This window comes from Cnephaeus nilssonii (genome assembly GCF_951640355.1).
Source record: "Cnephaeus nilssonii genome assembly, chromosome: 6".
Lineage (NCBI taxonomy): Eukaryota > Metazoa > Chordata > Mammalia > Chiroptera > Vespertilionidae > Cnephaeus > Cnephaeus nilssonii.
Genome location: NC_137077.1, coordinates 37177964 through 37205168, shown reverse-complemented (window position 1 = coordinate 37205168; position 27205 = coordinate 37177964). Strand labels below are relative to the sequence as shown.

At 43.8% G+C, this 27205-nt stretch overlaps 1 protein-coding gene and 1 pseudogene across 6 annotated transcripts in view; both read left to right on the top strand.

Moving 5' to 3' along the window:
- DENND5B (DENN domain containing 5B) overlaps positions 1-27205 on the top strand; it is a 173058-nt gene that overhangs the window by 18058 nt on the left and 127795 nt on the right. The gene's annotated exons all lie outside the window — the stretch shown is intronic.
- LOC307101967 (ribose-5-phosphate isomerase-like) lies at positions 18678-19904 on the top strand (annotated as a pseudogene). Its single transcript has 2 exons — positions 18678-18725; positions 19248-19904. The product of its transcript is annotated as a ribose-5-phosphate isomerase-like (transcript).

The window sequence follows — 27205 nt, the reverse complement described above, 5'->3', positions numbered from 1 at the left end:
AGGTTGCAGGCTCAATCCCCAATAGAGGATATGCAGGAGGCAGCTGATCAATGATTCTCTCTCATCATTGATGTTTCTATCTCTCTCTCCCTCTCTGAAATCAATAAAAAATGTATTAAACAAAACAAAACAAAAGTCAATGGATTTCCATTCCTTTAAAAAAACAAACAAGCAAAAAAACCCCCAATGATACAGCCCTCTATCCTCATAGTTACTTGCTCATAAAGCCACACCTGAATCCGAGATCTGTTCTGCACGTATCTGGAGGTGAGGTTGATGGGCTGTACGTTTTGGTCCTGGCCACGCACACCATGGTGGAAACTCACAAAGACCACACCAAGCTGGGGGCTACCTCAAAAAGCTACTCCTGAAATCAGAAGGCTCTTTCTTTTAACGCCATTGTTATAAACAAGCTTGTCAATAGGGCTGCTTGATTGTATTAGTTTGCTATTCCTTTGGAACAAATTACCTTACAATATAGCACTCAAAATAAGCGTTTATTATCCTGCATACTTCCGAAGAGTCAGGAATCCAGGAGCAGCTTAGCTGAGTAGTTCTGTCTCAGTCTTCCTCTCATAAGGTCAAAGTCATCTCAGAATCTGTCCCATCCATGGCTGAAGAATCACTTCCAAACTCACTTGTATCTTTGTTAGCAGCCTCTGTTCCTTAGCCCTTGCGTCTCCCCATAGGTCACCTGTATGTCCCAATGACAGCTGCTGGCTTCCCTCAGAGCAAGTGAACAGGGTATGGTAGAGGGAAGCCATATTTTTCAAATAACCTAATCTCAGAAGTGGCATGCCATCATTTCTGCTTTATGCTATTGGTCACATAGACCAACCCTGGTACACTGTGAGAAGGCACTCCACAAGGCTGTGACTAAAAGGAGGCAGGGATCACTGAGAGCCATCTTGGAGGCTGGCCACCATGCTGATTTTGGCAATGTTAAAGCTTTTGTTTAAATCCTCACCCAAGGATATGTTTTTATTAATTTGAGAAAGAGAAAGAGAGAGAGAAACATTGATGTGAGAGAGAAACATTGATCGGTTGCCTCCTGTATGGGGATTGAGCTCGCAATCTAGTTATGTTCCCTGACTGGAAATTGAACCTGCAACCTAGTTATGTGCCCTGACCCTGGGAATCGAGTCCGCGGCCTTTTGGTGCATGGGTCAGTGCTCCAACCAACTGAGCCACCCGGCGGGGGTGCAGTGTTAAGGCTTTTAAACCTCTGATGTAGGACTTAGAATCTTTAGCAATGATTTTAAATAGAATATACCCAAACTGTGGTAGTGTGCAGGGTTTTTATGCAATCGGTACTTGAATAAATAACACATCTATTGTCGAGAGGCAGTGTCACGGAGTGTGAGTGCAGGCTCTGAAGCTGGGTTGCTTTGGGCAAGTTACTTAAAGGCTCTTTACCTAATAATGAATGGTGGTACTCTAACTCCTCTTGGGATTTGCTGGTCAAATGCCTAGAACAGTGCCTGCACCTAGTAGGTGCTCCAAAGTGTTACATGATTATTACTTTCGTTGCTGAAAGAACTCGAGAATATAGGTGAACTCAGCTGCTTTTGTATCTGGAATATCGGGTCGGATGTTGGCAGGAGAGTGCAGAGGTAGGCAGAGACCAGTGTGCTGCGGGAAGGATGGGCCTTCCTAAGCAGAGTTGATTTGTGTTTATGCTGTTGCTAACCCTTGGCAATTAGTGTTTATTTTAAGCTACTTTGTTTGAAAAGAGTGGTTAGGCGTTTGTAGCACTTCCTGTGTCCATTTTTGCTTCAGTATCAACACCTGGATTCATGCTGCAGCTTCAGCAGTGTAGGGCACACAGGTGTTCTTTTCTTTTAAAAAAGTTTTTTTAAAAAAAATAGAAGTCCCACTTTGAAAGAGAAGTTGGGGTGATATTGCTCTTTAAAAGAGGAAAATGAATAAAAGAAGAATGAAAAGGGTGGTAGTGGAAGGAACTGAAAAGTGCTTGATAAATTATGTAAGGACGCATTTGGCTTTGGTCAGAAATTTAGTTGTTAGCCAGCTGCGAGCGAACCCATCTGGCACACTTTTTCATTATTCTTCTGAAATATTCATGGGCTCCAACAGTCCCTGCCTTGTTCCCATTAGATCCTCACATACTCTCCTCTTCCGGTAGCCAATCTGGAGTTGCAGTGGGTTGTCCTTGTTTTGTTTCCTTGTGTCTGTGGATGTAATCAATAAAGAAAAGACCAGGAAAAGTTTGTGCATACTCAAAAATTCTCTTGCAAACTAAGGGATGGGGCAAATCAGTATAAGATTTGAGAACAAGCAATGGCTGAAGTAATCCATTCCACTGTAGTTCATTATGCTTTAAAGTAACTCTAATATTTTAAACATCTCTGAATTACGAATTCCTCTGATCATTAAGCAGTACCCTTCATTTTCATTAAAGAAATTTTATTTTTGATTTAGAGAGCATAAGATTAGTAAACTTAAAAATTTTTATTTATAAAATTAACTAAAATGCACTAGTTTCTCATTAATTTCTCAGACATTTCTTGAAATCACTTAATATGTAGATCAAGGAAGATCATAAGTGATACTTTTATATTTTAAAATTAACTTCTTTACTTCAGATCATAGATACTAGGATTATTATTTAGCATTCAGAACCAAGAGTTCTGAAAATTGGTGATAAATTTATGTAGACGCTCATGAGAGCGCTTTTTCACTGAGTAGTAATTTGAGATTCACCTAGTTATTCCCACTTTATATTTAAGAGGAAACTTCGCACTATTAGGAATGTCTTCAGTGTTCAAGTCTGATTTTCTCTCATTAGCTCCCTGTTTCACTTGGGAAGAGTACCCTCTTTTTTTTTTTTTTTTTTTAAGGAGGTTGGCAGTTTGTATACCAACTGCTGAGATTTTTCTGATCGTAACTGAATGATAGATTAAGATTTTAAAAGCAGAGTGGGGTCGGTCTTTTCATTTTTGTAGTCTTACGTCGTCACAGTAGTATTGGGAGAGTAGGGCGGGTTTGTGTCACAGATTTTTATGATATGGATTTTAGTGTTTAAGTCTCATCTTCCTTTGGTTCCTCTTCTTTTAGCTTTGGCTCCTTTGTCTGCTCTGGTTTTACAAGATGAAGAAACATAATGGCTTTATTGGGGTCAGTGCTTCCCAGAGACCTGGCTGGCTGTGTTTGCCACCTTTTAAACAAAGGGTTTGAAGGCCTTGCAGGCTGCCCATCTGTCTTAGGAAGCTTTGTGTGGCTAATGTGTGAAAGGAGTTTTACTTAGAGGCAGAAGGAAGCTTTTTCTATATAAGTATTCAGAATTTATTTAAAAAAAAACAACACACTACACACACATACACACACACACCACACACCACACACACAGACACTTTCTAGGTAAATACTTAAAGTGGTATTTAGTTTTGTGCTGTACTACAAGTCACCTGACTGTTCCCATATATTAGGAAGAGATGAGTTGGACAGAATTAGAAGTCTTGTCACCGAAGTAATTAAGGTATTACAGAGCAGCTTTTTTAGAGTAGAAAGGAAGGAGCTGGGAATTGGTCCATTAGTGGCTAGGTCAGAGATTGTGGCAACTCAGAATGGACAGTGAGATATGATCAGTTTCTGGTCCATTGGTCTATTATTTTCATTCATTTTATTTTTCTTATAAAATTGCTATCATTACCTAGATCAGTGATGGGCAACCTTTTGAGCTTGGTGTGTCAAACTTCGCCAAAAAACTGAGCATAACTCGGGTAGTGTGTCACTTTGAGGAAAAAACATTATTTCGCAAATGTTTCATCCTCAGGAGCAGCAAATGTTTCATCCTCGGCATGCGGCCGCGTGTCATCAGAAATGGCTACGTGTGTCAGTGCTGACACACGCGTGTCATAGGTTCGCCATCACTGACCTAGATCATACACAACAAGCCATTTATTTATTTAAAATTAAATTTGTCCTTTAGGGAGTAATTCTGTAATATAAAATGTGCACTTTTTACCTGTGGGTACTTAATTTACCATTTTTATTTATCAGGTAGACTTTTGGGTACTAAGGAAGTGGGGCTGGCTGTGTGTATTAACATTATTTCTAAGCACCTCTCTCTGTCCTCTAGACTTGAAGTTAATTGAACAAAACCATTTAGCATAGTAGTTAAGAGCAGGGATCTGGAGTTTCTGAAGTGCCTCAGATTGCCCTGGCTGGTTTGGCTCAGTGGATAGAGCATCGGCCTGAGGACGGAAGTGTCCCGGGTTCAATTCAACCAAGGGCACATGCCTGAGTTGTGGGCTCGAGTCCCAGTAGGGGGCGTGCAGGAGGCAGCCGATTAATGATTTTCTCTCATCATTGATGTTTCTATCTCTCTCTCCCTCTCCCTTCCTTTCTGAAATAAAAAAAGAAACATATAGGGGGAAAAAGTGCCTCAGATTAAATCTACCACTTTCCAGTTTTGCCTTATAAACTTTCTAAGCCATAGTTTATCATCTCTGAAGGAGGGATGCATTTAACTTGTGAAGTTGCTGGATTGAAAAATGAGAGAATATGTAGTGTCTGGGGTACATAGGAAACAATAAATATAACCTACTAGAGGCTCAGTGCATGAAAATTCATGCACTGGAGGGGAGGTCCTTCAGCCCAGCCTGTCTCCTCTCACAGTCTGGGAGCCCTCAGGGGCGGGAGGCAACCTGGCGATCAGGGGAAGGCGATGCCCCATCATACTCTGCTGCTGCCACTGCCAGCAGTGCAAGCCTTGGCCCGCCCTGGTTACCTGAGCCTTGGCCGGCCCTGGGCAGCTGGGCAGCCACCATCCGAGGCTTGCCTGCACTTCGGGCTGGCCCAGGGCGGCTGGGGGGCTGAGGGGACTGGGGGACTTCGGAGGCAGGCATGCGGAACAGCCAGGCCCGCCTGCTACAACTTATGGAAAGTAACTTGCTGCGTGCCTGCTGCTCGGACTGGGTGCCGCCATCTTGTGGCTGTGGGTGCCACCATCTTTGAGGGCAGGGCAGTCAATTAGCATATTCCCTCCTTATAGGCTGTGGGCACCGCCATCTTTGCGACTGCATGAGGGTCAATTAGCATATTCCCTCTTTATTAGATAGGATTGTTCACCTTTCTAACCTCTCAGCCATGCACATAATAGATGCTCATGGTACATTGTTTGAACAGGAAAACTTCCAGAATATGTAGCTATTATCAATATAACTGATAAGTATATTGAAAAGAAAAAAAAAAGCCCATGTTTTTTATATTTGTGCCTCAGTTTGATTGCAGTCACTACACTCTTGAGGTCCTATCAGGTCCTATCATAGGCCTGACAAATATGAGACACTCCATTACATGTTTGAATAAATGGTTGATTTTTCATTCCCCTTTGAAATGGCAACTTTTTCTGTTATTCTCTTTATGTTTTCCTAAAGAAATTGGAGTTTTAGGTATCCTTTTGAAAACTGAAGCTATACATTTAGGAAGTTAGATGTTGGCTAATCAGATTTCAAAATGATGATTTTTGTCATTGTTTTGTTCTTGATTTTAAAGCTGAGCATCAAATCTCAGGTAAGCCTCTTTTCTTAGAGACAAACTAGGACAGGTATATGGAGCAGAAATTGTTTATTTGCGTATACTTGGAATTGGGATATATTTCCTTGCTGTTTCTCTTTTGCCATGTGTGGGTAAGGAAATGCTTTGCTATACTTTACATTGTTTTGTTCCCCCCCCCCCCCCCCCCCGAGACTCTTATCTTAGTGTGTAACAACTGTGTATTTGTTACCCAGATAAGGTCTCTGAATATAGTTCCTTTTTGGTAACTGATCTCTTTTCTTTATCCTTTGCACATAGAGTTCTCTTTTCAAGTCCCTAAACATTACTGGGGTCTTGACAAAAGGTTTCAGCTAATCTCCGATTCCATTTTCTTATGGGAATATATCCCCTCTAGTTCTAGTAATTTCTTCCAGTCTTTGCTAGATGAGATGGGTTTTCTTTTCTTTTTTCTCTCTTTCTTTCTTTCTTTCTTTCTTTCTTTCTTTCTTTCTTTCTTTCTTTCTTTCTTTCTTTCTTTCTTTCTTTCTTTTTTGTGGTGAAGGAAGGGGCTGTTATTAAATTTTAAATAGAGTGGACAGAGAAAGTTATCTTGGATTAAAGGAAGTAAGAAAGTTAGCCAAGTAGATATTCGGGATAAGTGCCTTCTAGGCTAAGAGAACAGGCTGGACAGAAGCCTTCAGTGGGGCCTCCGTGGTTGTCTGATGACTGAAACCCTAAGGGGGGAAATAACCCGAGGGGAGGGCAGAAGCGTCACAGGGAGCCAGATCATGAAAGGGCCTTGTAGTATTGAACGGGTTTTGGTTTTGACCCTGAGGGAGATGGGGAGCCATTTCAGGTTTTGAACAGAGGCGAGACCTCTGACTTAGCTCTACAAGGGTCATCTGGCAGCTGTGTGAAGACTAAATTGGAAGGGTAAAAGGGTAGAAGCAGAGAGATCCGTTAGGAAGCTTGCAGTAATCTAGGTCAGAGATTGTGGCAACTCAGAATGGACAGTGAGATATGATCAGTTTCTGGATATATTTGGAAAATTGAAGCAATAGGATTTTATTACCAAATGTGGAACGTGAGAGAAAGATGGGGTGATGGAATTGAGCACAACTACAAATGGAGTTGCGTCCATTTCAATAGGGAAGACTTAGGTTGGAGGGAGGGTGGTGTAGAATTCAGTTTTGGACATGCTGACTTTGAGGTGCCTAATAGATATCATAGTTAAGAAAGTGATTATATATGTGGAATCTAATGAACCAAATAAACTGATGATCAAAAATAGACCCAGAGTCATAGAAGCATGAAAAGACTATTGAACCTCAGAGGCAAGACAGGGGAAGGTGGGTGGGAAGAGATCAACCAATGAACTTGTATGCTTATATGCATAACCTGTGGACACAGACAATGGGGTGGTGAGGGCCTGCGGGGGCGGGGGGCAAGGATAGGAGTGGGCTGGAAGAGGTTAATGGGGGAAAAAGGAGGACCTATGTAATACTTTCAACAATAAAGATTAAAAAAAAAGTGGCCCTAACTGGTTTGGCTCAGTTGATAGAGCGTCGGCCTGCAGACTCAAGGGTCCCAGGTTCGATTCCGGTCAAGGGCATGTACCTTGGTTGTGGGCACATACCCAGTAGGGAGTGTGCAGGAGGCAGCTGATCGATGTTTCTCTCTCATCAATGTTTCTAACTCTCTATCCTTCTCCATTCCTCTCTGTAAAAAATCAATAAAATATATATTTTTTAAAAAGTGTTTAGATATATGACTTTGGAGTTAGGAGAAAAGGCAGCAGGAATTAAAAATCAGACATCTTTTAAGTTCTTAAGACTGGATAAGATCACCAAGGGAGAGAATGTAGAAGAGGAAAAGGGGCAAATATAGCTCATAAATACTCTAACGTTAAAGACTGGTCAATAAAGACATTTAACACATTTTAGGGGAAACATTATGAGTATTTTGTAAGGAAAAGAATACTAAAGAAGGAGGGCAGCAACACTCAGAGTATCTCTCTTTTCTTCCCCTTTTCCTTCCCTTATGTAATTCTTAGAATTTTTCATTTGGTAGTAAACTCAAGGTCAGAGTAAACACACAGCTGGCCCTTTTCCTGGTTGGATTCACATCTTTTGATTTTGTTCCTTCGCTATTTCATTGAAGTTCTTTTTTTTTTTAAATTAAAAACATTTAAAAATTTATAGACTTGAGAGAGAAAAAAACATCTATTTTTGTTGTTCCACTTATTTATGCATTCATTGGTTGATTTTTTTTTTATATAGTTGTATTGATTTCAGAGAGAGGAAGAGAGAGGGAGAGAGAGAAACGTCAATGAGAGAAAAATCACTGATCGGCTGCCTCCTGCACGCCCCCTACTGGGGATTGAGCCCACAACCCGGCATGTGCACTGACCAGGAATTGAACCCTGAGTTCCTGGTTCATGGGTCCACGCTCAACCTCTGAGCCACACCTGCCAGTCGTTGGGTGAGTCTTGTATGTGCTCTGACTAGGGATCAAACCCTCAACCTTGCATATCAGAACAACGCTCTAACCCACTGAGCCATCTGGCCAGGGCTTGAAGTGCTTAATTCCTTGATTAAACTTCAAGTATATATTTGCTAAACAGATATTAGTAAGTGCTATCAGAATCTTACATTTCCATTTCCCTTTTATTAAGCTGAACATTGAAACAAAATATAGGCAGAAAAATATTCTTACTGCTAATAACATTAATATTATAAATTTTGAAAATGACTAATTGTTGAACATACTAGGGTTTAAAATATTTTCCTTGTGTGTGTTTTTTTTCTCCTTGCCTGAGATAATTCCAAAATATTTGTGTTTTAGCAACATTATGTTCGTAAGCAGTACATCATAATGAATGATAGGAGGTAGCTTATCTAGCTGATGGAAAATCCTTGCTGGTACTTTCAATTAGATTAATGGAGCTGATTCTGAACGGTAATGTGGCTTAGGAGAGTATGACCTCCTTTCTCCTCTCTTCTTCCATGCTGTGTTCCCAATTCCTAGACTTGTCTTTGAATTTGATATGTTGAGGGAAAGTAACTTACGGAGAGTAGCTTGATTTGCTATCAGTTCATTTCCTCTACTAATGGAAAAGTTTGCCTAAAATAGGTTGGAGACTGATTGCTCCCCGCCCCCTTCCTTCAATAATAAGGATTATCAATACTGGGATGGTAGAAAGTTTGCTTTTTATTTTTCACCTGTGGTTAAAGCTTTTGTTTCAAGTGACATTTACTATTGCATTAAGGTGCATTTGGTGATTGAATGACTAATATTTTAAAGGACAACCATACTTTTCTCCTCTCCATACAGATAATGCTTCAATAATGCTGAATAAATTGGCAGTCAGAGAGTCTTAAATCACTCCTTAGGAGGGATGAAATTGTGTTAGTTGCATTTGTTAATAAAAAAAAAATCAATATCAGACTGTATTTATGAGGTTTCCATTTTGAAGAACCAGAGTTTCAAATACTAAAATAAACGTCCAATTGCTAAATGGATGTGTAGTCAATTCCTAGTTATTAGATTGATTTGTGTTTGGGTTTTACTGCTGTAATTAAGCCAATTCTTTAGAGGCAGGGAGTTGATTTCGAGTACTCTACAAAATGTGTTTTTCTCCATCAGTATGAGTATTTTTCTTTTTTTATTGATGGAGTAATAGGTTCAGAGAAATTTTATTAATTTTAATTTTAAAAAATTATTGTTGAGAGTATTACAGATATCCCCCCTTTTCACCCCATTGCCCCCCTCCACCCGATTCCTGCCCCACCCCAGGTCTTCACTACCCTATTATGTGTGTCCATAGGTAGTGCATATATGCATATAAGTTCTTTGATTAATTTCTTCCCTTCCCTCTGAGATTCATCAGGCTGTTCCATGTTTCCATACCTCTGGTTCTATTTCATTCATCAGTTTATTTTGTTCATTAGAGTCCTTGTTTATTTATTTTGGTTTTTAGATTCAATTATTGATAGATATGTATTTATTGCCATTTTATTGCTCATATTTTTGTTCTTCTTCCTCCTCCTCTTTCTCTTCCTCCTCCTCTTCTTAAAGACTACCCTTCAACATTTCATCTAATACTGGTTTGGTGGTGATGAACTCCTTTAGCTTATTCTTGTCTGTGAAGTTCTTTATCTGACCTTCAGTTCTAAATGATAGCTTTGCTAGGTAGAGTAATCTTGATTGTAGGTCCTTGCTATTCATCACTTTGAATATTTATTGCCATTTTCTGCAAAGTTTTTGTTGAGAAATCAGCTGACAATCCTCTGGGTGCTCCCTTGTAGGTAACTAACTGCTTTTCTCTTGCTGCTTTTAAAATTCTCTCTTTGTCTTTAACCTTTGGCATTTTAATTATGATGTGGGCCTCTTTGAGTTCCTATTGTTTAAGACACTCTGCACTTCCTGGACTTTAAGTCTATTTCTGTCACAAGGTAGGGGAAATTTTCTGTCATTATTTCTTCAAATAGGTTTTCAATATCTTGCATCCCTTCTCCTTCTGGCACCCACATAATGTGAATGTTGGTACACTTGAAGTTGTCCCAAAGGTTCCTTACAATATCTTCATATTTTGAATTATTTTTTTCTCTTCTGGTTGGGTGTTTTTTGCTTCCTTATATTGCAAATAGTTGATTTGGTTCTTGGAATCCTCTACTCTACTGTTAAATCCCTGTAAATTATTCTTTATTTCATTTAGTGTATGCTTAATTTCTGACAGGTCCCTTTTTGTGTCTTCGAAATTCTCACTAAGATCCTTGAAATTCTCACTAAGTCCCTTGAGCTCTCATTAAAATCCTTGAGCATCCTTATAACCATTGTTTTGAACTCTGTATCTAAGAGTTTGTTTGCTTCCATTTCATTTAGTTCTTTTTTAGGAGATTTCTTTATTCTTTCATTTGTGACATATTTCTTTGTTTCTGCATTTGGGCTGCTTCCCTGTGTTGTTTCTATGTTTGAGGTAGAGCTGCTATGTCTCCTGGAATTCGCAGAGTGTAGTAGGTGTCCTGTAGGGCCCAGTGGCTCAGCCTCCCCAGTCACCTGAGCTGGGCATTCTAGATGCGCTCCTGTGTGGGTTATGTACACAGTCTTGTTGTAGTTGAGCCTAGATTGCTGTTGGTGTCACGGGGAGGAATTGACCTTCAGGCCAATTGGCTGTGAAGACCAGCTGTGACTACAGTGGAAGAGCTGCTGTGGAGGAGACACCCCTATGGTGTCTTGCATTAGTGGGGCTTTGGTGCTCACTGAGTCTGCCCCTTGAGTGTGTTGCTCGTGTATATGTAGAGTTGTAATCTGTTATGGTCTGAAGCTGTACCCCAGGTGCACTGCTTCTGGGGACTCTGGCACTGCCAGGGGCCACCTGGCAGGAGCTAAAGAGTGATCTACAGATGGCTGCTATTTGTTTTGGGCTTGGAAGGGCCAAGCTAGGCCAAGCTGTGAAGCAAGACAAGCTGCTGCTAGTGCCGGATGTTGGGACTGATATTAATAAGTATGGGGCATGCTTATTCCAGCTGCTGCTTGTTTGAGAGATTTTAGGAAAGTCTGAAGCCTGAGCCAGGACAGGCCATTCATATGAAGAAGCTGCTGCAAACAGCTTGGGTGGGGCTGCAAATTGGATGGGGTGGGGTCTCAGGGAATCACTAAGGCAGAGCCAACAGTTTGAACCAGGCTGATGGAAACTCAAATATAGCTGCCAGTCAGCTCTGCCAAAGGGGAGGTCTCAGCATAGGAACAATGATCCCTGCAAGCACCCCTACCTGGGAGAAGGCTGCCCCCAAGTTCTTGCTCTGATGCCAGACAATCTAGATCCAGTCCCCCCAAGCCCCTCCCCCATTGCTGGAGCTCAGAGGGATCGAGTCCATGTAAGTTTGTGCACTGGCCCTTTAAGAGGAACTGCCTTGGTCTCCAGCAGCGTCTGTGTCACTCGGCCACAATCCCCACTGGTTTTTACAGCCCAAAGTTACAGGGGGATGTCTCTTCCCAGTTCTGGAACCCTGGGTTGAGGGTCTGGTGTAGGGCTGGGACCCCTTACCCCTCACGGGAGGCCTCGGCAGCTTAGATATCCCTCCTGATTAAAAAAACGCCACACATGGGTGTCGGACCAGCCCATTCCACACCTCTGCCCCTCCTACCAGTCTCAGTGTGCTTTCTTCTTTACTCCTCTAGTTGTAGGACTTCCATTCAGCCCGATTTCAGGTGGTTCTGAATGATGGCGGTTCTGTATTGTAGTTATAATTTTGATGTGGTTGTGGAAGGCGGCAAGTACCCTCATTTACCTATGCTGCTATCTTGGTTCTCTGGGTTTAGACAAGTTTTAATGAAAACCCCAATTTTATTTGTAACCTCAGAGTAAATCTTGTAAATAAAAGTTGTGACACTTGGGTACAAACTAAAAGACTAGAAAAGTAAGTTATTTGGATCTCACATCTAAATTTCAGGAGTTCAGGGAAAAACGCTTTGGACCCTAGAGGTCTAGAAGTCTCCATATGTCAGAAACCTGGGGTTCAGTTTTTGTGGTTTGCTGTTTTTCGGTTTCGCTGCAGTAATCTTTGGTGGGAAAACTGAGAGCTCATGTTACTGTGAAGTGTCACCAGTGCAGTTGCCTTCCGTTCTAAGCCCAAGAGAAAGAAAGAGGCGGGAGAGCTCTGATCCATATTGGTACATGACATATAAGAAAATGTAGAAAAGTCCGCTATGAGGAATTACTGAAAAGAACAGTAAAATGTGCTCTGTGACATACTTCCACATTACTTTAAAATGGGCTCTGTGTTCAGTATGGCTAGAGCTAGATTATCGTGACAGTGAGCTCCTAAGTCTGGTCTGTGTGGTTGGTTTTGTTTGGGGGTTGGTATACGTAAGAACAGCTTCCCCCTGTACTGCTTTTGATGTGGCAGAAGTGGTGAGCGTCTCTCTGGTTTTAACAGATTACAGATTGTTCCCACCCTTTCAGCTTTTTCTCATTTCTCCTTTTCCCTAAATACCTGAATTGTAGTAGGTGGTAGATTTTTTTCACTTTCATTATTTTTTTTTCCATTACTAACTTCCTTATTCTGCCTAAGCCTTGAATTTGTACTTCTACTTTTGTTTTTTAAAAAATAATATAATTGTATTTTTAAAATGATTGTAAATATATCATGTGATTTTGTGGAAAATTCAAGCAGTACAGGAAAACATAAAAGAAGTAAAAATGAACAGCAACCCAGCTGTTGAGATATAACTACTGATGCATTTTAATGGACATCATCTCTCTATTATCTATAGTAATAACAGCGTAATATGCAAATTGACCCAACGGCTGAACAGTGGAATGACCGTCCGGACAACCACACTATGACACCCACTGGTGCCAGCCCAGCCAAGGCGAGTGTGATGCGATTGGTGGGGGGCCCTACCATCGCCCGTGATTGCCCTGCGGAGGAAGGCCCAGTCCACTGGCTGGCGGGGCAATCAATTTGGGGGGCTCCACGATCGCCCCAAAAGAGGGAGGCCCAGCCCACATACCAGCAGGCTGAGGCAGGTGGGCGGGGCCTCCCTCTGTGGGGCGATCAATCACGGGGCTCCCAGGCTGCAAGAAGGCGCAGGCCGGGCTGAGGGACCCCCCTCCCCAAGTGCACGAATTTTGTACACCGGGCCTCTAGTATATACATAAAGATACAACATATAATAGGTAACTTATTTATTTAATATGTAATAAGTAACTTGAAAATATATTATTTAAATATTTTAATTTAAATTGCTTAATAATTATAATATGATTTCAGTATAGACAAATACTGTCTTAAATCTTTAAACCTCAATATATTTTGGAGATGATTTCATTTTAGATCTGTGTTATCTTTTTAGTAGTAGAACATCATTTATTTTATGGTGCACCCTTAGTTGTTTACATATTGTCTTCCTTTAGGATCTTAGGTTATTTTGAACCTTTTTGTTATAAACAGTATTGCACAGAACTTTCTAGTAGGAAAATCCTTGTACACATTTGAAATTTATTTCTTTAGATCACATTTCCAAGGGGGAACTACTGAGTCAAGCAGCATGCCTATTTTATTTTACTTTATTTTTATTTTGCTTTATTATTATTTTTAATCCTCACCCGAGGATGTGTTTTACTGTTTTTAGAGAGGGGAAGTGAAGGAAAGAGGGAGAGAGACACACACACATCAATACTAGTATATGAAAGAAACATGGATAGGTTGCCACTCATACACACCCTCCACCAGGGATCGAGCCGGCAACCTTTTGGTGCACGAGACAGTGCTCCAACCAATTGAGCCAGCTAGCCAGGACCTATTTTATTTTTTACTGCATATTGCCAAACTGCCCTCCGTAAAAGCTGTGCCTGTGCTCTTCTACCAGTATTCTTGAAGGAATATTACTGGTTTTGACATTTTTTAAAAACCCTCCACTGTGTACTTTGTTAAGAAAACACCCCACCGCAAGATTCAGAATCTCTGTTCTATAAATAAACAGTCGGTTTCTTAATAGTGTTCTGCAGTGTTTCTGTAATTCCCAGGTGTCGTAAAGTTCTCTTCTGAAAACATGAATCTTAAAATGAATTTTAATAATCTTAGTTTTCATTTACAGTTTTCCTTTAAAAAAATCATGATTTCTTTTTTAAAAATAAGAAAAAAAAGGCAGCGTCCTTTTAGTGTAACAAGAATTGGTTATCATTGCTGATAGGAGCAGTGGTACATTTTAATTCATTTCTGAACTTTCTTACGGAAGCCACAATTAGAAAATGAGCTTGGCTTTCAATATAGTGTTTATTGATCCTGTGTTAAAAGGCCCAAGTTTTCAGCTGCACCCAACAATATATTCTCTGAATATGGAGTCTATCGTACTGACCTTTGAAAAAAATACATAGCCATTAATTAATTAAATGGCCCTCTTGAAGGTCCTCTTGCTGAAAAGGTCTATCCTTTTTCCCAAAGAAGAAAGGGTTTGATTTATTTACAGGTCTGCTCCAGCATGTAATATAGTATTTGGAAAAATGTCAGGCTCTCATGAATTAAAAAAAGTTGTCATATGGGAAATTCACCTGTTAATTGAATTAGCTTCCAGAAAGACGTGAGAGTCTAAGCGGGTCTTGTGATGGGAATTAGGTTTGTTGAGAGGCAGTGAGTTGTGTAAGGAAAAAATACCTGTTCTCAGATATTCTGGGTTTTACTGCTACTGGGAGAGCTGCTTGACCTCTTCAGGCCTCAGTTTCCTCAGCTGTGCTTGGCACACTTTTAATGCACATGCCAGGGCCTGGGGTCCTGTTAAAATTCAGGTCTGGGGTGGGCCTGAGATTCTGCATTTCTCACAGGCTTCTGGGTAATGCCGATGCTGCTGGCCCTGGTGTCGCAATTAGAATAGCAAGGAAGTAGATGATGTCTGTGTTTCCTTCCAGCTCTGAAAGTCTGATTCTAACTTAAGCTGTCCTAGATATTAAGTTTAATATCTTAAGTTAAAAAACTTTTTAAAAATATCATTAAGTGAAAGAAGACAAGCGTCTTTACAACTTTTAAGTTTGCTAGTGAGAAATTGTTTTCTGGTCATCTTCTAAGATTTGTTTTAGAATATTCTAGCACTCACTGTCTTCCTTAAGAAGTTAGGAGGGGAATAGTTAAAACGAAAATAACAAAATACTGATAATTGTTGCAGAGTGAAGGGTACATAGGAGTTCATTATACGTTTCCCTTATTTTCTGTCCTTAGGTGTATATTTGAAAATTATTTTAAAAAAAGAAATGTAAAACACAAACAAAAATAAATGTGAAACTGCCAGGGTCACAGACTGAGGTATTTAAATATTCTCTCTCTCTCTCTCTCTCTCTCTCTCTCTCTCTCTCTCTCTCTCTCATTCAGACAGTGATTTCTCAATGCTAACTTGTCTAATAGGAAGCCAGGTGGCAGTGACCTGAGAGAAACTCTTTGAAGGAAAAAAGCATTTAATGGCTGATGGAGCACATTTGCTGGAAAGAGAGAGACTCAGAGCCACCCTTCCCATGTGTGAGACTTAGGCGGGTTGTTTCTGTTAAACATTGCACATGTGTCTATGCCAACTAAATTTGAATGTGTTGGTGAGATATTTTTGGAAATTCACTTTGCAAACTGTAAACTCAAAATAGATTTTGGTTGCTGTTGTTGAAAGTATCAATCAAATATTACATTTGAGATGAAGATACTTAATCTAGGGGTATAGGAAGTGCATACCCTAGGGTGAACTTTTTTTAATAGGATGAAGATACTTAAAATAAGGTATAGGAAATGCATACACAACAAATGTTTCCCACTACTCCAGGGGTCTTTTAGATGCGAGGTTATAGTGCTGTTTTAAAATCCAGAGTGATGATTTTACACTCTATGAAATAAAAATTTTATTCCAACTAAATATGTATTTTTTCAGGGAGGAATTGAAAACAAACGAAGTGGAGAAGGAGTGTAGCTCAGAGAGCTTGGTTTTGGTAAGAATTTGGGGAAATGGTCAGAAAATGGTTATGGAATCAGTGAGGCATGGAGGCCTTCCACAGCTGAGCGCCGCCTGCTCCAGCCTTCCCTTCTGCCACTGCCTGCACTTCCCGGCATGCAGACCACGCCGTGCAACAACTTCACCTCCCCCCACCTCCTGCCCCACTGGCTAGCCTTGTCCCCATCCAACTCCCACGACCCTGCTGCCTTCTGCGCCTCCTTGGAGCTCCTCAACACCTATCTGGTGTGCACACAGCTCTGCTCACATCCCATCATGCCTCCTGGTTCCTAGCCATCGGGTCGCTGGTTCTGTGTGCCTCACAGGGCCTACACCACAGCCAGGTCCATGTCCTGTCGGCAGAGGGAGGACAACCTTGGTGCAATCACAACCCTCCTCCAGCACATTAAGGGGAAATCAGACTCAGAAAGGGCTCAGCCTGCGATATGAATTCCTTCCCGAGGTACCTCTGTCATATTTTTACATTGAACTTAATTCCAAAAGCAGATTAAGAATTGTCTGGCAATGGGCCATGTCTTTGAAAAGCCAACAAAAGCCAAATACCACTCCTTGCAGAAAGCTAGAACCATTCCAGGAAACAAGAGAAGGGTGCGCTGGGAAGATGGTCTGTCCCTTGCCCTTGGGACACCAGTGCACCAGGGGGCTCTCTGCCCAGAATGTGGAGGCCTGGGCATGGAGTTGGAAACCAGGAGCCTTTGTGGACAGGCGTCGGTCAGCTCCGCTCCTTCTGTGCACTGAGCCTTGATCTCCGCACTCTCTTCTAGAAGGCTCCGGTTCTGCTTGGCCAGTGTCTTGATCTGGCTTCTGAAGTGATGTTTCTCTTCCTCCAAGTTCTGCCTCTCGCGGGTGAGCACCTAAAACCCAGGTCAGCAAAGTCTCACACACCACACGCCCCTGGGACTCCACTGCTGGGAATCTGCTCCTAAAAGAAGAAAAAGGCCACGTGCACAAGGAGGCCATTCCGGTGTGATCTACACCAGTCGGAAGGGCCAACACAGCCAATGACATGGGGATGGCCAAGGGCGCTTTCCAGTCAGGCAGCCACTGGCACGTGTGGCCACTGAGCACTGAACTCGCAGCCAGTCTGAGCTGGGAGGCGCCATCAGTGCAACACATACAACAGGTTCTGGGGACTTAAACAATGTAAACTCATTAACAAGCTGCCTGCAGAGGCGGAGGCCGTTACCTGTCCACCTCCTGCCGCAGTCTCTCGTTCTCCTGGGCGGCCAGGACCTTGGCCTCCTGCTCCTGCTGCAGGATCTCCCAGTTGATGGTCAAGAGCTTCCTCAGTTCCTGCGGCGCCGCCTCCTGTTGGAGCTGGTCCTGCTGCCTGAGTAGGGAAATGCACAAGCTAGGCACAGACTCGCAGGAGCCTGCACAGCCTCCGTGAGCGGCTTCTCTCTGCAGAGCTGAGGGAGGCGGGGATGGGCAGGGGTCTCTTCCAGACCCCAGTCCACCATCTCCCCCCACCCCCCGAGGTGTCCCCAGGGTCCCTTCCAGTCCCTGTGAAGCAGCGGGTCCAAAGGAAACACAAGGGGCCGCAGCGAAGGGAGGACAGGAGCCCTGGGGAGCCGGCCAGTCACCCCGCTAGTGGCCGGCACTCACCTCAGCCTGACCGCCTGGCTCTCCATCTCCAGGGACCCACGCAGCAGCATCTCGGGTGGCTGTGCTCGTCCTTGAGGGCCTCGTCCTGCCCCGACAGGTGGTCATGGGGCGCCCCCTGGCATGCGGGGTCCTGCTTCAGGGCCTCCTGGGCTGCAGTCAGCTGCTCCTGCTGCTCCCCCAGCTCCTCAAGCTCCCGCTCCTCAGCCCCAGAGGGAAAAGGTGAGGATGCCTCACTGGGTGCAGCCCTGGGGAGCCACAGACTCCGCATCCCTGCACCCCCACAGGCAGTGAGGGGCCAAGAGCAGGGCAAGTGCAGGCCCCAAAGGAGCAGGCAACACCCAGCCTCACTGAGGATGGTTCTTCCAGGAATTAAGGAACTGCGCTGGGCCGGGCCCATGGCATGAACGGACCATCACATGGTGCTACACTGCGTCCTGCTTCCTCTCCACACACAGGACCTTTAGGGGCGAATGCCGCCCGCTCTCTGGATCAGCTCCTTGGTTACACTGACTACTTTTAAAAGCCTGTTGGAAAGAAAAAGGGGAAGTAGCCCTAGCTGGTTTGGCTCACTGGATAGAGCATGAGCCTGTGGACTGAAGGGTCTTGGGTTCCATTCCAGTCTAGGGCACATGCCCGGGTTGCGGGCTGGGTCCCCAGTGTGGGGCATGTAGGATGCAGCCAATCAATGATTCACATCATTGATGTTTCTCTCTCTCTCTTCTTCCTGCCTCTCTGAAATCAATAAAATTATATTTAAAAAAGAAAATGGTTATAGAATGACATCCTGTTTAGGAAATGGCATTTTGATATGGGATAAACAAATATTCTCTAATATAAAGCTAACCTATCTAGATTAATTATGTAGGTCATGTGTATAGTTTATAATTTGAAAACAGTATATTTAAAGCACAGATTAATGCCAGGTGATTTAGAAAAATAGAAAATAAAGAAAAAACATTTTAGAAGCATAATCCTCAGCCACAACCATTGTCAATATTTCACTCTATTTGGTGGGCACCAGTCCTGTGGGTGACGACCAGACTTCCGAAGAACCCAGGGCAGGGCCGTGACTGAGGCTGGAGATGCAGCTGAGGCTGGAGCCAGGCATCGGGATGCAGTACCCTCTACAGGCGGGTCCTGGCCCCACTGCCCCGCAGGTCGCAGGTCGGGGTGGCGGGTGGGGGGCGTGGTGCGGTGTCTGGAGGGGGTGGGCACAGTTGGGGTGTCCTGGGCTTCCACGTGCAGCCGCTCAGTCGGGCATTCACAGTGCTGGGGCAATCAAGCACCAACTTTAGGAAATCCAGCAACATAATCCCAGCCCCTCCACAATGTCCAAGGCTGTCTGCCTGGCCCCTCCATGATGCTCAGGGCCAGGAGTCTGCCGCGGGGGTGGAGAGTCACGTGAGGAATAACCAAGTGCTGGGAATTGGAAGTGGCTCTGCAAGTGTCCATGCTGCGCACGAATAGCCCAGAGCAGGGGTCCTCAAACTTTTTAAACGGGGGCCCAGTTCACTGTCCCTCAGACCCATTGGAGGGCCGGACTATAGTTTAAAAAAAACTATGAACAAATTCCTATGCACACTGCACATATCTTATTTTGAAGTAAAAAAACAAAACGGCAAAAACACCCGCATGTGGCCCGCGGGCTGTAGTTTGAGGACGCCTGGCCCAGAGTGAAGCAAGAGAACCAGAACCGCCTCTGTGTTCCCACCTCCTTCCAGGCCCATCTGCCCACCCTGCAGTAGGGCTTAAGGCTCAGTGACCTGGACCGACACCCAGAGATCCACCTCACCCTCGATGGTGCTGATGAAGTAGGTGCTGACCTCCATCTCATCACGGGTGGTGGGGGCCACCTGACCCAGGAGGAGATTGTGACGGGCGGTGCCGGCCCTTTGTCGTGATTGCTGACTTTAGGAAAGATTCCAAGAACCCTGGGGGTCGGTGGCACAAGGGAATCCCCAGGGAGGTCATCCCCATGGCTTACGTCCCAGTGAGCCGAGCTGTGACTCAGAAGTTTAGGGTATGGTGGAACTTCAAAGGGCGGCAACAAGGCAGGTCCCCTGGTGAGGGATAGTGGGAATTTTATCCACAAACGGAGTGAAGTGAACACAGCTATGGAAATGACTCCAGCTATGGTGGACACAGGCCTGTTCATCAGCGTGGCTGAGAGAGTCTGTTTCGGGACGTAGGTCGCTCAGTGAACATGAGAGTGAAGCCTTTCTGTTGACCTGGCCAGGATTGGAGTGTGTTCCCCTGAGTCCCCAGCCCACAGCCAGGTGGACATGCCTCTCCGGGAGCCTTGCTTAACATGTCCGTGCCAGGGGGAGGGCAGGACTGGGGGTGGGGAGTTAAATCCAGTCTTCTTGTATTGTTGTTAAATGTCTTTTTTAAAAAAGAGAAATATAAACATTTTTACTATTTAAATATGCCGTTTTTTAAGCGAAGTACAGCTTGATTACATGTTTTATGTAAAACATTTACCAAGAAAAAAAAAAAAGAAGTGGCCTGTATTATAACTTTTAACTTGAGCCTGCTGGTTAAGCTTCTGAATATTGAGTTTGCCGAATAATGTAAATCAGAATTTTTCTTTAAACTGGTCAAAGGAAATGCTTCCCTGGTGTCTTACTGGAAGCGCTGGAGTTTTCTTTTCTGCCACCCTCCTCGGGCTTTAGTTTTGTTGTGATCACGCACAGTACTTTGTTACACATTTTTAAAAAATACAGTTTCATTGATTCCAGAGAGGAAGGGAGAGAGAGAGCTAGAGACATCAATGATGAGAGAGAATCATTGACCGGTGGCCCCCTGCCCGCCCCCCACTGGGGAGTGAGCACTCATCCTGGGCATGTGCTCTGACTGGAAATCGAAGTGTGACCTCCTGGTTCATAGGCTGACGCTCAAGCACTGAGCCACGCCAGCCGGCGCCTTGTTACACATTTTAAGATGTGGTTTACAGAAGTCTGGCACGTGTAGCATGTGGTATGCAGTGACTAAGTGTGAACTACCAGAGGGAAATGTGGCGGTTCTTCTGTTAAGGGTTCATTCTGACCCCTGTTGTGGGAAGCAATTGGCCTTACTGCTGTGAAATATGAAACACTTTTAAACGGTTGTCTTTCTGTTGTTAGTATTTTTTTCCTTTATTATTACTTGCATGGTTCAGCATTAGAAGTTCTCACCTCTTTATATTGTTTGAGGGTTGAAATAAAACAGAATGGCGCCCCCCCCCCCTCAAAGTTTCGCTATTTTTTCTTTCAGTTTTTAGTGTGGCTGTATGTGGTTTTTCGCCTACCTTATATATTCTTTTATCCTGTGGGTTCCCCCCCCCCCCTTGAACATTGTAAATAAGTACTTTTCATTATTATACATTCTTTTATAAATATTACCTGAGTGAAATGATTCTCTGTGAGGTCTGGGTGAAGATCTTCATAGTCCCCAAATGGGTAGTCCAGAAGTCTCGTTCAGCTTTGATTTACTTTTAGGCAAGGACCAGGTTGTCTATTATGGTGAGTAGAATAGAGATTGGAAGTCATTTTTCTGCTGGAGAGACCAGGTTAGTTGCAGGGTCCATCTAATATTTGAGAAAAGTTTGAATGGAATGATACTCATATATTTATCCTGGAAAGAGATGCAATCCCAAGTTGAACAGAACCACAATAAAACCTGCAGTCCAGAACTGGGCTAGCTCTGATGCCAGGATTCTGGACTCTGAACGCTCTTATGGAAGTCAGACTTGTGAATCAAACCCAAAGTGACCCCTTAGGAATAATAGGGATATGATATTACTGATTTTTGTCAGTCCAGGGAGTTCAAGTCTTGCAAAAATCATAGACTTTAAGGACAAGTTTACTGTAGTCCTTAAGGACAAAACAAAAAATATACATGCACACACATGGATTAAGTGAATTTATACAAATGTGCTAAGAACAGTTCTTACCACATAGTAAGCATATAAGTGTGTGGTATTGTGTGTAGAACTGAAGAGAATTCAAGGCATCCTTTATGTCTGCTGTTAAGTGTATTGGGAGCTTTTTAAATTCAGGAAAGCGTGAATTTCTTTGAATACTGAATAAGCTGAGCCAAGTTGAAAATAATGATTAAGCCTGTTTGTTGCTGCCTCTCCTTCCCTTTCATGTTTTACCAGTTTAACTGAGGACCTTCCTCAGTTTTACACATTTCTTTCATTTAAAAGCTTTTTCTTTTTAATGCCTGGAATAAAATGATGAAGCAGGGGGAATTAGCTCATAACCTCATTGGTAACTGACAGTAGCAACTTAAATTTAAGGTCCCAGGCTTATGTTCCTCTAAGGTTTAAAGCTTTCAGGAATAAATGTACTTATTCTGTTAAGAAAATTCTTTGAAGCAAGTTCTCAGAGAATTTTTATCTTCTGAACTTATAACTTGAACTTGACAAATTTCCCCTCTTACTGCCAGTGTAATTGCTTTGAAAGGAGTAAAAGAGTATTCTATTTTTAAATTAAAATTTTTTCAATCCTGATATTTTGTTTGTGGTTTATTTGGATTTTCAGGTCTCTAGCAATGTTAATTTTTAAACGTCAAAGTTTAAACTATGTTGAGATCATTGATCCATTGAGAGTGTAATATTTGAACCTTTGTTCTAGAAAGATGTATATGCATTCAAAATGTATACAGTTTCAGACTTTTCACGAATATTCTGAAACTTACCCATTTATTGTTTGTAAAAACTGTTGCCCCTTCTTGGATAATTATTAGTCTGTTTCCAATTAGGTAATGTGTCCAATTGTGTTCAGTTTCATTCGAGTTGAAGTACAGTGCTGTAATGTTTAATTTACATAACACAAAAGTTCTAGATCCTCGGTTTGTAAGAAATAATAAAGCAAAGGAGGGACAATTAGTTATACTAAATGATTTTTGGAGGGTGCAGAATTCAAAGTAGTGGCTACTGATATGGCAAATATAGCTATATGTGTTTTTATTACTTGTCTTACTTTTAAAAATTAATAGAAATACTTTAAAAAACTGACATAATTTTTTGGGGAGCATTTTTAAAGTGTATTTCCTTGAGTGATGGTTGTTTTTCAGTTGATAGTAAGTTTGATTCTTATTGTGGGTCTTGAATGCTGTTGTGGAATGCTTAAGTGGAATCTTGGTCCTACGTCCCCCATCTCAGAGATTCTGGATCTGCCCTTTGACTAGCTATATATCTTTTAAAATGTGGGGGAACCAGATCTTTCAAGACCTTTCAGTAGTCTGGGCTTCTTTCAGGGTCTGGGGCAGTTCCTTAAAGAAATGCTGGACTATCCAGTCTTGGGATGTCGGAGGTTATAAAATTTTCTCTCACTCTTCTCTGCCCTGATGCCCACCACCTTGTGATTTCATAGGCTCCTGACACCGTCTTCTCCTTTGGTGATCTATCCAGTGTCATGTCTTTAATGTAATCCAGGATCAACACTCTCCTGATGAGTGCTAAATTTATGTCTCTAGGCTAGACCTTTCTCCTGAAATCCAGACTTCACTGGGTAACTAACTGCCTTCTTTTAAATCAGCTCCATTTTGAATTAGCATCTCAAAATCAGTATGTCCAAAACTGGATTCCTGTTACTTCTCCGCAGAATCTCCCCCTTTTCAGTTGATAGTAAGTCAGTCCACCTCGCAAAAGCCTTGGCATTATTCCTGATTCCTCTCTTTCTGTCACACTCCATGTTTAGTCTCTTAGTAATTTTTGCCTCAATCTTTGGTATATATCCTGAATCCAACTACATCTCACTAACTCCACTGCGACTGTTACCGGCATTGGGATTCTTGGGTTTCCTAAAATAGAAATCGAGAGGAAACCCCAGAGAAACAGCCAGACGGATTTTATTAAGCTTATGCTTGAGCACAAGGGAGGCAGCACAGAGGAAAGGAAGGTCCTCTGAACTGACCTGGGGGCTGGCTCTGCTTGGCTGCTTTTATCGGCTGGGGGCAAAGTGAGCTTACTTGAAAGGGTGGGCGGTTTGAAAAAGGCAGGCTTGCAGAATTTTCCATTTCAGAGTAGGGTGACTTCCTGCTCCAGCTGTGTTGCCCGGGAACTGTGTTGCACCTGCGCTGTGGGGGCAAGATGGGACTGCTCATTACCACTACCCCAGGAGGACCTATAGCAGTCAAACCTTGATCAGCTGTGCTTGCGGGTCAGTAGTTGAAGAAGCAGTTAGAAGGGCAATAAAATCAGTTACCTCTGCGTTTTTTGTGTAGGGAGGGAAGGGTGGTGACATTTTTGTGTTCCTTCTAGCCATCAGGTCTTAACCTGGCTTCCTGGGTATTCAATATTTTTCCATCACCAGGCCCGAGTTACTATACTGTTTCACCCACCCTGGTCAGAGTTACTATCCTCTCTCGCCTAGATTACAGTTTCCACAGTTGTCTGCTTCTACTTTTGCCCTCTCCCACAACCTCAGTATATACCTTTTAGAAATGTTCTTTTTCTACAATTTCTTATTTTGAAAAATATCAAATATACATAATTTTCAAAGAATCCTATATAATAAAAGCCTAATATGCAAATTGACCGAACGACAGAATGCATGGTTGGTGGGGGACAGGGCCAGCGAGTAGGCGGCGCCAGGCCATCCAAGGTTGATGCCAGCGGGCAGAGGGAGGGGACAGCAATTGGGGGGCAGGGCCGACTGCTTGCTGGCCGATGCCATTCCCCCACCCCCCCGATCGGCCTGCTGGTCGCCTCCTGCAGAGGGAGGCTAGATTGCAGCTTAGGCCCTCTCCTTAAGCCATCAGTCGGACATCCCCCAAGGGATCCTAGACTGCGAGAGAGCGCAGGCCGGGCTGATGGACCACCCCCCCGCCACCCCGAGTGCATGAATTCTCATGCACCAGGCCTCTAGTAGTGTAATAAACAGTCATAAACTTTCCTGCTAGATTCACCTGTTGATAACATTTTGGTACACTAGCCTGGAGAGTCTACTTAAAAAAGAAAAACAGCCCTGGCTGGTTTGGCTCAGTGGATAGAGCATCAGCCTGTGGACTGAAGGGTCAAGGGCACGAGCCGGGTTGCAGGCTCCATCCCCAGTAGGGGGCGTGCAGGAAGCAGCCAGTCAATGATTCCCTTTCATCACTGATGTTTCCATCTCTCTCCCTCTCCCTTCCTCTCTGAAATCAATAAAAATATATATTTTTTTAAAAAACAGCAACAAACAAACAAAAAAACAAACCCTGATTGATGTCTCTCTCTCTCACATTGATGTTTCTCTCTCTGTCTCTCTCCTCCCTTCCACTCTCTGTAAAAATCAATGGAAAAATATCCTCGGGTGAGGATTAACAAAAAAGAGAAAAGGTCATATTAAACAAATGCAGTTTCTGTGCAGTTACACACGGTTGAACTTTAGACAAGAAGATTATAGGACCTGACATATTTTCAGGGTTAGATGCACAGTAGTACGTCTAGTCCATTCTCTTCTGCCATCAGAACTTCTCAATCCTATCCATGTTACCACTTAAAGAGATGAATCTTAGAATAACTATTAACCATTTGTGTCCTTTTCATAGGTAAATTTTATAAAATAAATTTGATTTCATTTTATTTGCCTACATCAGTCTCTGAGGGTAATTAATTCTGTGATTCAATAAAGACACATTGAGTACCTACTGTCTGTAATGCACTGCTGTTAGGTAATGGGAATGTAGATGTAAGGAAGAATAAATTTTTTTTTTTTTACCATTCAGGAGCATGGGTTCAAATACAGTATTGATAATATGTAACAGTGTAGTAACAGCTGGTTTGACAACATAGAGGAAATTATTCGTTTTGGCTGGGGTAAGTGAGAAATGGGGGAGGTGAAAAATGGAGGAGGATCACATTTGAACTTGCCTTAAAGTATGTGCAGAACTTTTAAAAGCAGCTTACTTGAGATATAGTTTACATACCCTATACATACCGAACATACCATTTAAAGCAGACAGTTTCAGTGGCTTTTAGTATATTCACAGAGTTGTGAAACCACCACCACAATCAACTTTAAGAACATTCTCATCATCCTATAAAAGAAACCCTGTGCCTGTGTTGACAGTTAGGGGTGACCAGGTCACTTAGTGTGACCAGGTCCCCTTAGTCCCTGGCAGCTACAAATCTTTCTTTTTTAAATATATTTTTATTGATTTCAGAGAGAAAGGGAGAGAGAGAGAGAGGTAGAAACATCAATGATGAGAGAGAATCACTGATTGGCTGCCTCCTGCACCACCCCCCCCCCCCCCCCCACTGAGGACTGAGCCTGTTAACCTTGGCATGTGCCCCGACCACGGAATTGAACCATGACTTTCTGGTTCATAGGTCGATGCTCAACCACTGAGCCATGCTGGCTGGGCTACAAATCTTCCATCTCTATGGATTTGCCTATTCTGGACATTTCCTATAAATGCAATCATGCAATATTTGTGTGACTTCTTGCGCTTAGCATAATATTTTTAAAGTTCATGCATGTTGTAGTACATATGGTTCTTTAGTCTGTTGTATTGTCATATATAATTCCATTAGAGGCCTGGTGCACGAAATTCGTGCATGGGGGTGTGTGTCCCTCAGCCCAGCCTGCACCCTCTCCAATCTGGGACCACTCGAGGGATGTCCAACTGACCCCTTGAGAGGTTGGGCCTAAACGGGCAATCGGACATCCCTCTCACAATCCAGGATGGCTAGCTCCCAACTGCTTGCCTACTTGCCTGCCTGATTGCCCCTAACTGCTTCTGCCTGCCAGCCTGATCACCCCCTAACCACTCCCCTGCCAGCCTGATCAACGACAAACTGCCCCCCTGCTGGCCCGATTGCCCCTAACTGCCCTCCCCTGCTGGCCTGGTCGCCCCCAACTGCCCTCCCCTGCTGGCCCCGTCGCCCCTAACTTCCCTCCCTTGCCAGCCTGGTCACCCCCAACTGCCCTCCCCTGCCGGTCTGGCTCTTCCCCCCAACCCCCAACTATCCTCCCCTGTAGCCCTTGTCCCTCCCAACTGCCCTCCCCTGCAGGCCTGGTCTCCTCCCAACTGCCCTCCCCTGCAGGCCTGGTCGCTCCCAACTGCCCTCCCCTACAGGCTAGTTACCTCCAACTGCCCTCTCCTGCTGGCTTGGACACCCCCAACTGCCCTCCCCTGCAGGCCTGGTCCCCCGCAACTGCCCTCCCCTGCAAGCCTGGTTGCCCCCAACTGTCCTCCCCTGCAGGCCTGGTCACCCCCAACTGCCCTCCCCTGCAGGCCTGGTCACCCCCAACTGCCCTCCCCTGCAGGCCTGGTCACCTCCAACTTCCCTCCCCTGCAGGCCTGGGTCCCCCCCCCCCAACTGTCCTCCCCTGAAGGCCTGATTGCCCCCAACTGCCCTCCCTTTCAGGCCTGGTCCCCCCCCCCCCAACTGCCCTCCCCTGTAGGACTCGTCACCCCCAACTTCCTTGCCCTGCAGGCCTTGACCCTCCCAACTGCCCTCCCCTGCTTGACTGGTCACCCCCAACTGCCCTCCCCTGCAGGCCTTGACCCTCCCAACTGCCCTCCCCTGCTGGCCTGGTCGCCCACAACTGCCCTCCCCTGCAGGCCTTGACCCTCCCAACTGCCCTCCCCTGCTGGCCTTATCGCCCACAACTGCCCTCCCCTGCTGGCCATCTTGTGT